Here is a 15,629-nt window from a genome sequence, read left to right as displayed (position 1 = left end):
GCTGAGACCGGTGTTGCAGAAAAGTGACTACAGACGTGGGAAGTCCAGCCGCGCGTTTGCAGAAAGGAAATCTCTCGAGACGGCTTCGGCATGCAGAAAGCTGTTCGTGGACCTGTTGCTGCTCTATGGCGCTGTACGCGTGTGAGCGGCGGCGGTGGCGACGCCAACACTGTCATTATCTTCCCATCCTCGCGCACTCCCAGTGGCTCCACTGTGGACGACCCGCTGCAGTCAAAAACTAGAGCCTTCTTGCGAAGAGGGCCGGCGAGATGCATGGCCGGAGCGGGTCAGTGTATTTCGGGGATTGGCCACAACGTCGCCTCCTCTTCCTTTTCCCCCCCGGCTGCTCATCCCCATCGGACCGTCGCGAATCGCCGGCATTACACACGATTACCGCGCGGAAAGTCAGTTCACGCCGGTGTTCGGCGCCGCTCCCGTTGCGTTGGGCCTTTCCTCCGCGCAATCCGACGTAACTCTGCCCCTTTGAAACCGGCCGAACGGCGCGCTGTACCGCGACAAGGCAAGGCACAGAAGGTTGTTCCCGAGACTCTGATAGGCGAACGCGATGTTGTCTACAAACGCTTGCGCCTATCACAACAACGCGATTGCGCAGATGACAGAAACGCACCAAGAAATTTAGGACATTTCCTGGGAGATATGAACACAATTTTCTTTTTTACATGTCCTGCAACCTAAACATTGCAGTCAATATATCCGCAGATACTCTCTCGGCAGGATCTTAGTTTTTTGCTACTTATTTTCAGAAACGCGCACCTCTGATCGTTTTCAAAGGCAGCCTTAATTACTCGCTTTGAGCGCAGGGCAAAGTTGAGAAATAAAATTGTAGTATACGTCGGAAGCTTGGACCATATGTCAATACCCTACTTAAAACAAAAATGTATGAGGCAATAACTTCACATTTTTTCACACAATCTCACTGAATTCACATAAAAAATCACATACAAGACGCATATAATTGCATAAGATCTCATAGTTTCTTACACATTATCATAAATTACGGAAGATATTTTCTGATAAGGATGCGCACCGTATAAGATTATGCGATTTGATGAGATTGTGTGAGGTTATTGCCACGTAGAACTTGGTTTTTCAGTAGGATATGTTCACAAAATATCTTAATTCCGCAGTTGCCTCGTAATAATTTAGAAACCAACCTCATTTGTTTTATATGGCAGTTTGAACTGTTCGCGGCGAGCGCAGGATAAACTGTAGCGAGCGAAGGAAAAACTATAAAAAGGAAATTTGAAGATTCGGCTGTATACATTTCCCATCAACGTGTGCATAACAGCGTCTTTCAACGCGACGAAGTTGCCTCACAGTTAACAAGGTGTTTCACAATCCTGGACTTGGCGCGTCACTTACGCGGTTCGCTCTTGATGTGGAATAATGGAGCTCATTTCTGCCGAGCCATGTAGTGTGCGTCAGATAAAGCATGCATGTAAGTTGCGTAACGATGGAGCATTCGATTTATACGAACCAGGCATGTTTGACACAGCAGGTGACGGCACTGAACAGAGGCAGTGTGCGCCACCTCACTTACATCGCTGCATCAGTTCTCAATGAGCAAACATAATGCGACTGCAAGACAATGTTGCAGGTGGCAGGCGAACAGCAACGACCTCACTACCCAATGGATGCTCGAAAAACAAGTGTCTTCGTCTCTACGTTCCTCTTTGAGCAGCTTATGGGTGAGACAGGCGTGCACTTAGTTGTCCACTGCAGGAGTATACCAGATGGCAAGACAGACCACAGTAGAATGGTGTGCGTTTTTCGACGACTCGCCCGAGCCGATACGTTCATTATGTTTTTTCTTCGTTTTCCGCAAATAACGTTCTAAAGGGCCCTTTTCGAGGCAGGCTGGACTCGTGAAGGCCATTAGCAAAAGCGCAAGACAACGAGGCGCGCACTGCAGAGGCATCTGGCCCCGCCTCGAGAGAACGGACTGGAGTATAACGTCACAAAAAGGGAGCTGGGTCACGCGCGCGAGGCAAAGCCATACGCAGTGCTGGACAGGCCTCCTTTCACCGATGACCGAGTCTCACGCGTATGCCTCCCTGTTACACAGCTCAGTGGTGCCTAGCTTTATTTACGCCTCTCGGCGGAGGGCGGCTGATATGTAAGTGTAGCAAGTTAGCTGGTTTATGGAGAACTCCCAAAGAAAAAAAGAAAAAGGAGGAGTCCGTTTCGCGCCTGCTTTCGTCCCCGTATTCGCAAAGAAGGAGATCATTGTTTTCCTCGTCGCGCCTTTCTTTTGCGTCTCTGTCTTGTCGGCGAAAATCCGCGCGTGCGCTTTTCTGGCCGAACAAGAGGAGCCTTCCTTCACTTAGGCGCAGCGACGTGTACCACTGTACCTCACGGAGTGCAACGTGCGTTTCGAGTCATGTCGTGACTGCGCCAAGCATCCCAGACGCGGGTAACGCGAATAGAAAGCACTTGTTGCAAAGGAGATGCAGAGAGAGAAGAGGGATCGGTGGGGGAAGAGGTATGGAAGGGCGCAGAGCTTTCTCCTTTCGCTGCCACGGCCAGGAGAATAAGCCGAGTGGTCCACATTCACCTTAAAGGAGAAAACGCCGCCGCAACCACCGCCGCTGACGCCGGTCGACGAACGTTCGAACGTGCGCCGACCGTTGCCAGCCTCGTGCGTTTGAGGCGGCCGATGCGACCTCAAACGTGACCGCCCCGTCCTGCACTCTCCGCGTCGCTGATGTTTCCCCTTAAACGAACCATAGTATGTCCGGGCAGTGCGCGCTATAGAGGTATAAGCCGGGTGTACCACCAAAAAGATACGACACGCGCTTACAGAGAAAAAGATGATGCCGAGCATCGCGGCGACACCAAAATGGCAGAAGCGAGCAGTATCACCTTCTGATACAGTGAGGGCGTCGACACTGGTTGTGCCCGTCTTGAAAAGAAGCTGCTGGTCTGCAGGGGTTCAGTACTTGAAAAATGAGCGAAACACGAAGCGCTTCGTTGAGGGAGGACGACTAGTCGCTCTCGCCTCGGGCAATGGGGTCTTGATGGTGCTGGTTGTAGCCTTTAGAGTGGCGCGTGAGGCAACCCCGAGGAATGAGCGCTGGACCATTCTTTGTGGTTAGGCGTCGCCGCAGCGTTGCCGAAACGCACAGTACCCTCGTGCTTCTTTTGTTTCTCTGCCCGTGGTGACGACACGAAACGGCGATTTGCCGCTCGACTCCTCGGTTCTTATGGCCTTGGAGGCAGATGCTGGAACTAGATACCCGATTCAGCCCAAGACAGTGTGTCGTCAAAGGTACTGAAAGTGTAACGTCGGGTGCATGGATCGAATAGGTGCTTAGCGCTTGATATGTGTTAATGGCGTAATGGCGTCAACGTTCGGAGAGGCTTGGGCGCGGTAAAAGTGTGCGAGGAAACAATATCAATGCTCCCATTTCTTATTGGGAACACCAGTTCCGGATGTCTTGATGCTACTGGGGCTCGGCAGATATACCAGAAAAATTGCCCATAATTCCAGCATAACGACATCCAAAGAAACATTACGCTGAATAGATATAATAGCTAAAGCGTATATTTTGCGATTTTCAAGTTCCTGCTTAATTTACGATAGTCAGAACATGCAGCGGTTGGTTTAGCCATCGGCCCTCCGAGAAGCCATCCCAATTCAATGGCATCTCGCGGATACTGGCCGCAATATTTTTGACCAAGCCTTGACTTGAATCATCCAGAGCAATGTTTTTACAATAAACACTAGAAGGCAGAGAGAAAATGCCTTATGCCAGGTAAAACTTACGGTCACCAGAAAAAAAAAGTAAATCATTTACAGCCTCTTTTCTCTATCGAAGCGTATACCCGCCGCGGTGGCTGAATATATAGTTATAGCGCTTGGCTACCGGTCAGGAGTACCCGGTTCAAACCCAACCGGGGTGACCGCGTTCTGATGAAGGCGAAAGGCAAAGGCGCCAAATGTGCTGTACTTTGCGTTTAAAAACATCAGGTGGTTTAAATTAATCCGGAGCCCTTCACAACGGTGCCTCTCGTATGAGTTGATTCGGGACAATAAACCCTGCATACAATACCATCACCATCGAAGTGTCGCAGGCCGTCCCAGACCGTCGCTATCAGGACGCTAGCGAGTGATAGAAATAACACTGTTCCGACCACTTATTCTTTGCTTCCCATCATGTAGTACGTGTCAAGACTGTCTCAGTGGCACATAACGGTGTGGCGACGTAGACGAGCAGACGTATAGAGCGAGTTTAGGGCTAATGAAGGAAGGAAGCGATGAGCATGGTGCGGACGGACGAAGACGCCCAAGATCCCTGTCGGATGTCACCCTCGAAGGCAAATGTCAAAGGTCACGGGTGGCCCGATAAGCCGAACCGGCGGGAAACAGCCCATTCGACCCCGTCCATTGAGAACTACCATTGCGCGGGTCGCCGAGAGCGTCGCGAATGGCTCTTAATCGCAGCAGCGGCGCGCCGAGAGGCAGCGACGTTGCACGAGCATCTTCGGAACACAGGCAGCGCGACGCAAAGTGAAGTATCGGGGCCAATAGAGCGACAGTGGAGACAGCGATTTGTTCCGAACCTGCAGGCCACGCGATTCGAATGAGCACTGTTCGTCGCAAAGGGCAAAAGAGAAAGAGACAAAGATTACAAAAGCGGCGAAGGAAGTGTCCGCCTCGCGCTGACAGGCGAACAAGCGGCAGCGGCGGCGGGACCACCACTGCGCTGGGGAGGTCAGCCCAAGAGGTCACCAGAACAGCGAGCAGAACAGAACGGCGCGGGCTTGCGCGTTCGGCAGTTCGACAAAGTCGTCACGAAACCGCCGCGACCACGTATCGAGTGGCCGGTTCGAACATCACTCTGGTGCGGCGTGCAGCGGCCAGGCCATTGTGATATGACGACAGCGCTGCGTGATCCGCTGGTCACGATGCATGTGCTCCGCAAACGACCCAGCCGCGCGAGCGCGCGCGCGCTCATGCCGGCGGACGAGGAGGGACGGAAAGCAGCGATTCACTGGAGCCCGCCTGTAGCTTCAGCGCTGACTCCAGAAGAAAGAGACGTCGACGAAGTCGCGAAGTTGAGGTGTGGAAACTGGTGGTGGAGGGACCATGCTGAGCGTGGAACGCAGCAAAACTGGTGCTCAGATGCCTGGAGCTGAATGAGAGTCGTCGGAGGACGCTATTCCTCGCCTTGGCAGTGGTTTGGAGCTAATTCGGCGTTGCCTTTCCTTCAAAGCCATGCACCGTTGACAGCCGTTTGGCCAACTCATAGAACCGCCCTCAGTGCCACTGCACGTGTCGACAACGAGCCGGGCATCGGAAGGAAAAAAAAAGTATTGTGTGCAGTTCGCTTCAACGCGCACTGATGGTGAAGCGCTAGCTTTTCGCACTTGTGTTTGGCGCCAGCGACAGCACTGCTCTGCTGCGACGATCGCTTCTTTCAGTTTCTTTTATTTTAATAGTTACACTAAAAGGTTTCTATAGAAATGGCAGACGTAATCGAAGGGCCATGCAGTAATATTTTTAGTCAGAAGCAGCAATTAAAAGGGGGGAGCGACAAATTGTTCTTATATCGTCCACAGTGTCTGCACTGTACTGCCCAATTCGTGAACCAAGCACGTCGGAGTTTAGCACAAATGACGAGTTTGTAGTCCGAAGTGTATCTGAACACGGGTTATCGCCTGTTCCGGCCTGCATTGCGAATGCTAACCACTTTACAACAAAAATGGCGCATTGAATTCACTAACTGTTTAAAGAGGCGTGGCCAGCATAGCACCCCTTAAATATCTTTGTGAGTGCGGTAACGCTTCTTGTTTGCGTGGACCTTCGTGGTTGTGTCCATTTTTCTTTGTCTTTTTAATTTTGGCGCATCGCTTTGCGTCGTGCAAACAAGCGGAGAATGTTCCCTGTAGAAGCTGCATGTTGATGCCTATAAAAGCTAACGTAAATATTACACGGCACTAAGTTGTGTAGTTACTCTCAACACTCTTCGTTCAACTAGCTAGCTTCTCGTTGGCAGCAGTTGTGAAAATATATACGGGGGACATTAAGCTTCGCCTTTAAGGGCATGACGCGATGGCGTTAAGCATGCAGTATACTAAGCTACAACGTTATCTAGCCACACAGGGTACTATAGCGCCCGACATATAGGGAGCTTGCATGAAGCGAGGCATGCTGGGTAACCACCATGATGGTGTCGCTGGCAGCAGACGGCAGGCAGCGCAGCCATGCTGAATTGAGCAAGTGCCTTGTCGTTTTCGACGGTCCACCGAGCAAATACAGTTTTTTGTGCGCTGCCCTTACGTGCGTGCAATTGTCGGCAGATTCCTGAGGAACATATACGCGTCGACACTGTGCCTGAAAAATCGGGCGCGCTATGCAAAACGTGCAACGCGGACCTGATCAAGCTACGCGAGAACGACTGACTGCACTATGCGTGTGCACCTAGCCGCTCGTCGACATCGCCAACATTCATGATTTTTAGTTCTGGCAAGTAGTTTGATACTTCCCAGGATTGGCGTCCATCTTGCGTATGTTGGCACCTGCGAGACATCTGCATCGGCGTCGCTAGAGAAATCCCTTGCCTTCTCGCCCTCCTGCAGGCGTATTTTTGGAATCGTGAAGAATTCCCGCAGTCGGCCTGTCCGATCGCGCCAGCATCGTCTGCGTGCACTATGCGACCATGCAGACGAGGCTGTGTGGCATTGCCGTGCAGCGTCGTCTGCTGCCAGCGACATCATGGCGGATTACCCAGCATGCATCGCTTCATGCAAGCTCCCTATATGAAGCCGTATGAACGTGTCTGGGTGGACTAGGAGTAGCGTGCTTGCCTCCGCTTCCAAGAGCACTGGAAGGTTGAGTCTCATTCCACCTTCCTGCCCCAAATGAGTAACCCGAGTTGGTAGCTCCTGCCAAATTTCTGATATGTGATCTCGGTAAGTGGCACAAACCATCGAAGAATCAGTGCTCGTCCATGCCATCAGCCACCTGCCAGCGCCATGTTCGAAATTTTTCGCCCACAAAGTCGACACCGGATTTTCTGGATAACGAGACATTTAACGCGGTCGCGTTGAATAGCATGAGCAAGTAACACGATATCTCCAATCGCGTCTTGTTTAAAGAGCAAGCGAGAGCTAATGACACCCTATTTAAATCAAGAATAAATGAGCAGGGGGCATAGGCATGCAACGCGGAGGCAAGATATGAACCATGAGCCCTTTGAGGTAACGGAATGAACTCACAAGAGAGGGCAATAGTGGCACAGGTTCGTGGGTGGGCAGATGAGATTACGCCATAGATAACGAGAATACAAGCTGGCGCTGGAGAGGGCTAATTTCAGGCGGGTGGAAGAGTCCTTTGACTTGCAGTGGATGCGGTTAGGCTGCTTCCCATGATGATGATGATGATGACGACGACGACGATAATGGCAGCGTGATGTTCTAGCGCACGCCTGCAACGCTGAGATAGACGCCTATGATTATCGGCTCATCGCGCTGTATTTGCTTAGGAGTATGCGCCATGCACTTACACACGGGCGGAACATGTTTAGAGCTCAATGCGTGCACCTGGGGCGGACGATGTGCGTGCATTCGATCACGAAAACAAAAGGAGCTGTTTCATGGACAAAGTGTATTTTGTTTTCGCTGGGTAGCAAGCATGCACCCCGCGCATGCAGCCACTCCCGCGCACATTGCAGCCATTAATCGCTCATTACGCCGATAATATCCGAGAGTCTTCGCCGCCCCAATAAACTAGCCATTAACGAAGCCACACAACGGCACAGCGTGGCTGAAAATAAAGAAATCAAGAAAGAAAGTGCTCACGCCTGATCGTCGGCCTTCGAGCAATGCGCGCGTGCGGTAACATTTAGCTGCACAAGCGATAATGCCCCTCGCAATCTCGCGCAGCCCTATAGCTCGCACAGTGGCATAAGCGGAGCGACAATACAGCGCTGAGCAACAGCGGAAAACGGTTCCATTCCTGCGCGACGGGGCCCAAAGCGACGCAACCAGCGCAAGCAGATATCGGGAAGGATCGACGAAGGGCGCGCGGGTCGCTGCGGTTTCCGCCGCTCCTTCTTGTTCAGCACGATTGGTTGTATACTCAGTATACTGTCGAGGCCATCGACGCAAAGGCAATTTCATGGTTGCATGATGAATCGCGCGCCCCCATGGAACGTCGTCTTTGCCTTTGCTTTTTCCTGCGTTAAGCCTGCAGGAACTCAGCATTTGTGTGATTTTTCAGGGACATCTCGGACTCTTTGTCACCATCGATGCACATTGAGCTAAAGATGTGAAATAGTAGAGATGTGCTAGTTATATACACGCCCAAAGTCGCTTGGAACGATGAGAGTTCAAGTTATGTAAAATGTTCAGACATAGTTTCGAGCACCCAAAAAGACAAACACACACAAAAAAAGCGACGAGAGACAAGATGCGTCAGTGTTGTGAAAGCGAAATCCACTGCGCATGTTTATGGTGGCTTTCCTTATCGAAAATAGACAAGCATAAGTACACAACTAAGAATTAGTAGGGATGAAACACTGTGAGCGGGAAATTAGGGGAGGTACTTAAAAGCGATCGTCGCACTGCGCGCATATTACCAGTGAGGATAAAAATTGTTTTCAGCACGTAAGAATGTCATAAGCTGCTGGGCTTAACGTTCGCAAGCTACACACTGCAGATACTGCGCCACTGTAGTGTAGAACGCAACATAAATTTCAGCCACCTTAGTTACGTGCACTGACATTAGTACAGCATATGGGCGTCTTCTGCATTCAGATTCCATCAAAATGCAGCCATCGGGTCGGGCATTCGAACCCGTTACGTCGGGCGCAGTAACCGAAACCGCATATATCCACCTGGCCACAAGGGCATGCAGCAACGAAGACACACATCGTATACCTATATAAATGAAACTCTAAAAGATCGAAGTTTTCGGCAATGCTGTGAAAAGATACCCGTCAGTCTTCCCAGCTCGGGAACACTGCACACGTATACGCACATCACTACATTTATACACCCAGAATAGGAACAAATGGAACCCTGCTGGCGCGTTTAATTGCCAACCCCTTCCATCTCTCCAGCCTCTCAGGCTCAATTAGGTGCCAGGGGACGATAAGCGATGAGCGCCTCTAGGCCAGCCGGCCTGGACGGATGGCTGCGCAGTCTCGATGAGGAAGTGCGCAGAGTACACAGGAGCCGGCGATCACGACGACGGTGTCCGGGGGCGGCGCGCAGTCGTACGGCACGCCAGGCGCACGAGGAAGTCTTTACACTAGCTGCCTCCGTGTAAACAACGTGAATAGAGGGCGCACATGGCTGTATCACCATTTTCGGACGGCAGATAACGCGATGAAAGCGGGCTGACAATTAAAAGTATTCTTTTGTATTCTGCGCGCAAAGCTCTGTAGGCATCGCCCAAGTGAGCGCAAGTTAGCGGGCGTGGTTTGATATCGAAACACGGATTCGCAGATGCAGGAACTTGTAGGAGAATAGCTATATTGGTATACCTGTCCGACTCTTCATTCGTTCAGTCGTGTCCGACGAAGAGTCGGACACGACTGAACGACTGAACTGAACTGAATACCTGTTTCAGAACCACAGACAACAAGAAAAATACGATTTTACTTTTTGTTGTCTTCTCAGCTGCGCCATATATGTGTACAAGCATGCAACGAAGTTAATTTCGGGTGTTCAGCGCGGTTCTACTTTGAAAAGCGGTGCATTTGGCGAAGAAGGTACGCGTTGCGATCCAGAAAAAAACATGCTGTAAACTCCTTCAGCTCCTACTATACGTGAAAATCTAACTTCATGTCGCGTCGACCGAGAACTCAGCAACTGCCGCACCACTTCAAGCACACATTTTTCTTGCTAAGAACCAATTGAAATTGGGCTATATCGACAGATTGCCGCCGGGGCGGTGCAGTGGTAAGACGCCCGACTACTGTGCCGGAGTGCCCGGGTTCGAACCCGACCTCGGCGGCTGCGTTTCGATGGAGGCGAAACGGAGTGGCGTCCGTGTGCTGTGCGATGTCAGTGCACGTTAAAGAACCCCAGGTAGTCGAAATTTCCGGAGTCCTCTACTACGGCGTTTCTCATAGCCTTAGTCGCTTTGGGACGTTAAAACCCACAAACCACAAACCACAACCACCTCTAATAATGACGAGCAGGATATTTTCAGTGAGAGTTCTTTCACAGTATATGCTACAAAAAAAAAAAAGCAAATGTGAGAGATATACAGGAAGCTGTGCCAATCGCTGTCTTTGCAAGTGCACTGCTGCGGCGACAGGTGACTTTGCGTGGCAGAGAATAGAAATAAAAGGTTTATGTGCTTTGTTGTTAAATTAGTAGTAAAAATAATCTTCGACAACAAAATGCAAGATGCCTGCCAACTGGTTCACAAGTTCGAATCGCAGCGCCGGCAAAACAACAACCCCAACAGCAACGACAGCAACAACGAAAGAGTTGCAACTCTGACAAAATTTTCTTTCTGCTAAAATGACAGCGGTTCTTTAACCTGCACTGACATCGCACAGCACACGGACGCCACTTGTTGTTGTGGCTGTAGGAAGAAGGAAAAGAAAATGCACGCGCCTGCTACTGGCTCTGTAGCTGAGCCACCTCCGCTGCCTCGTGCAGACAGAAGAGAAAACAGAGAAGAAAGAAAAAGAAGAGGGAAAGAAAGACGCGCGCCGCAGTAACAGCCGTCGTCCACCGCCTAAGCAGTGGCGGGTGCAATGACGGCCTACAACAGATAAAATTAGTTTCGTCTCCCCAGGTGGTCGAAATTACTCCTGAGCCCTCCACTACGGCACCCTTTTCTCTCTTGCTACTTTCACTCCCACCTTCCTCCCTTCCCTTACGGCGCGGTTCAGGTGTCCGCAAAACAAGTGTGATAGATACTACGCCTTTCCTTTCCTGTGAACCAATTATATATTATATATACAAAAAGACAGCGGAGTCGATCAGGAAAGGCTCTGCATTCGGATGTTAATAAGAAAGAAAAAAATAAGAAAAAAGACCTCAGCGGAGTTGTCCCCTTTAATGCCTGCCACAAAAGAACACACGCACTCGTTCATCCGCGATTTGCTCAGTACATGAACAACCCGAGGCCTCTCGAGAGACGTCCTTGCCTCGAGGGATCTGCGCTTTGCTCCGCTATGCGGAATGCGAGGAAATCGAAGCGCTATTGGCAGCCACAGCACTTTGGAATAGGGGGAAATAAAGAAATAAAGACGGAGAGAGGCAGCCTCAATAAATGCCGATCAGTTAAACTGCCGACAGCGTCCTTGCGGGACCGCAGCGAATCTCGCCGCAATGTGTTTCTCTTGCGAGCCACATTATATGGCTTCGCTTATCTGGGACGACCGGAGAATAACAATCGACGCACACTGCGGGCGAAAGGAAACAAGTGCCAGGAGTTTCTACAAACATCCAATCACCTATAGCTGCGCGTAAACAACAGTAGAAACAACGACAAAAAAAAATCTTTCGATGCCTCCATTGTTATTGAAATATAGGGTGGACAAACGTATCTCTCTTTTGTATACACACCTTGCCGATTACTGGAGCGCACCACGTCTGGCTGTGCGAACGGTGAATAAGACGGATTGAAAGCTGGGTGCTGCAACCAGAGAAACGCAAATATAGAAATAAAAATCGCAAAAAGAAGAAGCGGACTCGCACGTCACCGCGAGGCGAAGCAAGGCGCCAGCGCGGACGAAGCCGTGCTTGCTCACGACTAGATCCGGCAGCGAAAGGTTTTTCCGAGACGATTTCGGCACGACAGAGCGCGCGAAAGTGTGGGTACACAAACGCTGGACACACACGGTCAACAATCGCACCTTCGACGAGGAGTGCTTCGCCCTGAGGAGAGACTCCAGTCGATCGCAGTATACAGGGAGCCGCGCGCGCACTTTTGGCGCGCCGTCAATCTCAGCGGCCTCCGCTCTAGAACGTGTCGACACTTTAACCCGCGCAAAATGACAGGAATTGCCGCTTTTTTTTTTTAATTTTTTTTTAGTACGACTATTGTCAGCAGCAAGAGGTGCGCGCAGCTATAAAGTTGAACAGCACCCAGAGAGAGTATTTGTGTTTCCTTTCCGGCAGCCGCATGTGTAGGTGTGAACGTCGGCGAGAGAAAAAGCGTTTCAAAAGTGACGCGCGCACGTCAGCAGCTCTTTCCGCTGAACGCGGGAGAGGAATTCTTTCTCGTCATATGCTGACAGCGGTTCAAGGCAGTTCGATGTAGTCAAGTAGTTGATGTTGCAAAAGCGGACGCGCGTGCGCGTAACGCTACGAGGAAGTCGAGGTTTGTTTGCCTGGTGGGATTCGTGGGCAGTCCTTCCTCGAAGGCATTCCACTGAGAGTCGTTTTCGCTAAGTCTGAGAGGCGTATGGAACACGTGTATGCTCACATTGTTTTAAGTCAGGCACGCATTCTCCAAGCACGTAGCCTACTCCTGGACTGAAATTTCACGGTGCTTTAATTTTGGTTTCGGTTTATGGGGTTTAGCGCCCCAAGACTCTGGCGGGCCATGAGAGACGCAATAATGGAGGGTTCCGAAAATTTCAATCTCTTGGGTACCTCAAAGTGAATTGCTTTTCACCTCCATCGAACAGCTCCCGTCACGGCTGGGATTCGATCCCGCATCCTTGGGCGCAGCCGTGAAGTACTCTGACCACTGCACCACTACGGCGGGATATGTATGGTGGTTTGGCCCAGTGTCACGTAACTCGCGCTCAGTGCGGCCTTAAGAACAGCGCTTTTTTTTTTGGGGGGGGGGGAAGGGGGGGGGGGGGGGGGGGGCGTCGTTCCTTTGGCACCGTAAAGAAGTTAAATATCCTTCGCTATTGCGTAATGTATAAACTTTAGATCGGGAGATGTTTCGCAAGCATTGTCTGATCACAGACGTAAGTTTGACGCCACAAGTGACATTGAAAACAGATTCAACAGACGTTAGCGACGTTGAGGCCGATGGGAAATTTATTGCGACTCAGGCCGTTCGCGAGACTGACTGCAATGTCTGCGAATAAACAAAATTGATGTTTTTGACCGGCTAATAAAACTAATAAATTAAAAAGCTGCAAGTGCTTGCATGTTGACAGGCGAGATGTTGTCGAGACACTGAGAAGACGGTTGTGTACTGCAGGCTCGCCGGAATTGACGCAGCCTCGTTCAAGCCAGTGGCGAGGTCAGTGTCGCCGCACTAGCAGTTCCTATGTTGGGCTTCCTTTCGTCATGTCTGTCTTTATTGGCTTTGCCTCGCCGGCTTCTCGAGTTTCGAGCAGTGCTGCGGCCTCCCTGGCAAACATCTGGTTTCAGCCGTGATGGTGGCGCGGCTGCGTGTCGATGATGATGTCTTTAGTCGCAATGGCACATGTCTATGACGACAGAGCAAAAAACGTTCTTTTATGAGTACAGCTCGGATCGTTTCAAAATTAAGTAAGGCGCGTAGAGCTCGCTGCTCACGGCCTCTAAGACGTATCCATCATTTCTCGGGATGCACGTCTGAGCTATAAAGTGCGCGCACACCGATTCCTATAAAGCAGCACGAAAGAACACGGGGGATTATACATTGTCTGATGTTTTATGGTAGTATGGATATTTTGTATGTCATAATTCTCGTGTCGCAGGTATCTATAGCTGCTTGATTTGCGAGGCATTTTGTCACCTTTAAATATGCGATTCACTCTGTGCTCGTGTATGTAACGTGTTGTCTTGTACCCCCCCCCCCCCCCAAAAAAAAAAAAAAAAAAAAAAAAAGATTGAAGCTATAGCGTCGGTTTTGTCCAAAAGAATAGCTTCATCCGCGTTATTTCGTTGCTGCCCAGCTCGAAAGAACGGGTACATTACAAAAAAAAAAAAAATACTTTGGTAATTGCCAGGGAGTGCATACATGTTTGCGTGCATTTCTCACCGCCTGTTAGCGTCGCCAAACGTTCTCCTTCCATCTTTTAAAGAAGGACGCAGTTGACCGGCAAAACATGTCCACGCGACGGACGCCAGTTAGTTTCGCCTCAAACCTTCGTGATACGTGCAATTTTGAAGTCAGCGGCCGACGCGGTTCCCTTCGTGACGCTTAAAGGGAGCGAAGGGTGCACGCGAAGCGCCAAGTGCGGCTCTCCTTCTATTGTGTCGTCGTGCGCGCTGGCATTGTCATTCATCACGAACATCAAGGGCAACCGGCGTGGCGCCGATCAGATCGAATTTCAGAGTAACCCAGAGCACCTGGATTGCTTGCCTATAAATGAGAGGGCGCAACTAAAAAGACGCTCACGATTGTTCAGGCAAGGCTTCGCCGCACGCGTCAACTTGTCATGCATCATTGTTTTCGCCGTTTCAGGACGCAAAACAGAAATGCGAGCATCGGGATTCGAAACAGAGCCTTTGAAAGTGACCAAATGGCGCTTTTTGGCATTGCATAAGTTGGCAAGGTAACTTGTGTTTCGTAAGCACGCAGATTTACGGACGCCATGTGCGCTTACATATTTAATCCCAGGATAACTGATGGTCAAGCAGCAACATTCTCCCATTGTATTTATGAGCGAATCATTTTGGAAAGGCTATTTACTGCTCAGAAAGTATGGCGTGGGAATAGTTTAGAAAGAAATAACACTGATCGAAATGCAGGGCTCGTAGCTGTGTGTATAGATAAATCGAAACCATTTCATTGCGCAATGCTGTTTTAGCGGTACCCCTTCGTCATTGCATTGAAACTTGTTTCCTTAGACCTGCGTATATACTCTTTCGACGTTCGACGTTAGCATGTTCTGGCCGGCTCCTACGACAATGAAGATTGTTCAAGGAAGAGTAAGTTGGCTGCCATCAAAGACGGGCTTCCTAAAAATTTCGCCTTGCGGTTTTGTTTAGCGGTCGGTTAGGGCAATTAACAGCAATGGCCGTTTCTCCACAACCGCGGCTTTCGAACGTTTGTTTATCCAGTAACGTATGCATGTATTATCGCGTGAGTCAGCGTTTCGTATTTCGCTTGTGATCGAAATTTCACAAGGTAACGTTTTCAGAACCCACGCCAGATGAATCTTGTCGATGAAGTGCATTGCTTGGCACATTCTGTTAGGACTTGGGACAAAATGAATGCTTAGAGAAAACTAAACTATACGCAGAAAAGCCCTGCTTCGGCATGCGCTGAACTTCCAATATATCTAAAGAACGCGGAGGTCTGAAATAACGACTTAGAAATAAACGTCGTAAGTTCTGTAAAAGAGTATAAGAGACAAAGCTTACTGACCATGATTTAGCATCAATTTCCTATTAACTACTAGCTCCGAAGCGATGAATGTTTGAAAAAATGTGACAAGAATTGGACAGAGGCAGAGCATGACTACGTGTTTGCCGCTTCGCAATAGTTTTTGCAGTGTTACAACTTCATGCAACTCATTTCTTGTAACGCATTCACTACACCATACGTACAGGGGTAGTCAAAAGTTCCCAGGCCACAGGGTCTCCTTCTGACCGGCATATTCTGGCGCTTAATATCCTGTTAACGCTATCAATTATCTCAGGGATTAAAATAGTGCTTCTTCTATCCTCCACAGATATTTTGAGATTTGAGGCCGTTGTAACTGCCTGATAATACTGCTCAGAAGCAGACCCTGTGGCCTGAG

General features: G+C 50.0%; 1 protein-coding gene across 1 annotated transcript in view; it reads right to left on the bottom strand.

Moving 5' to 3' along the window:
* Nucleotides 1–15,629, bottom strand: part of LOC146191433 (glutaredoxin domain-containing cysteine-rich protein CG31559-like) — a 100,471-nt gene that overhangs the window by 83,376 nt on the left and 1,466 nt on the right. The window lies entirely within an intron of this gene.

Source organism: Amblyomma maculatum, chromosome 4 (genome assembly GCF_055883805.1).
Source record: "Amblyomma maculatum isolate TAMU_Amacu chromosome 4, ASM5588380v1, whole genome shotgun sequence".
Lineage (NCBI taxonomy): Eukaryota > Metazoa > Arthropoda > Arachnida > Ixodida > Ixodidae > Amblyomma > Amblyomma maculatum.
Note: the sequence above shows the minus strand (reverse complement) of the source record. Positions and strands in the feature narration are given on the sequence as shown.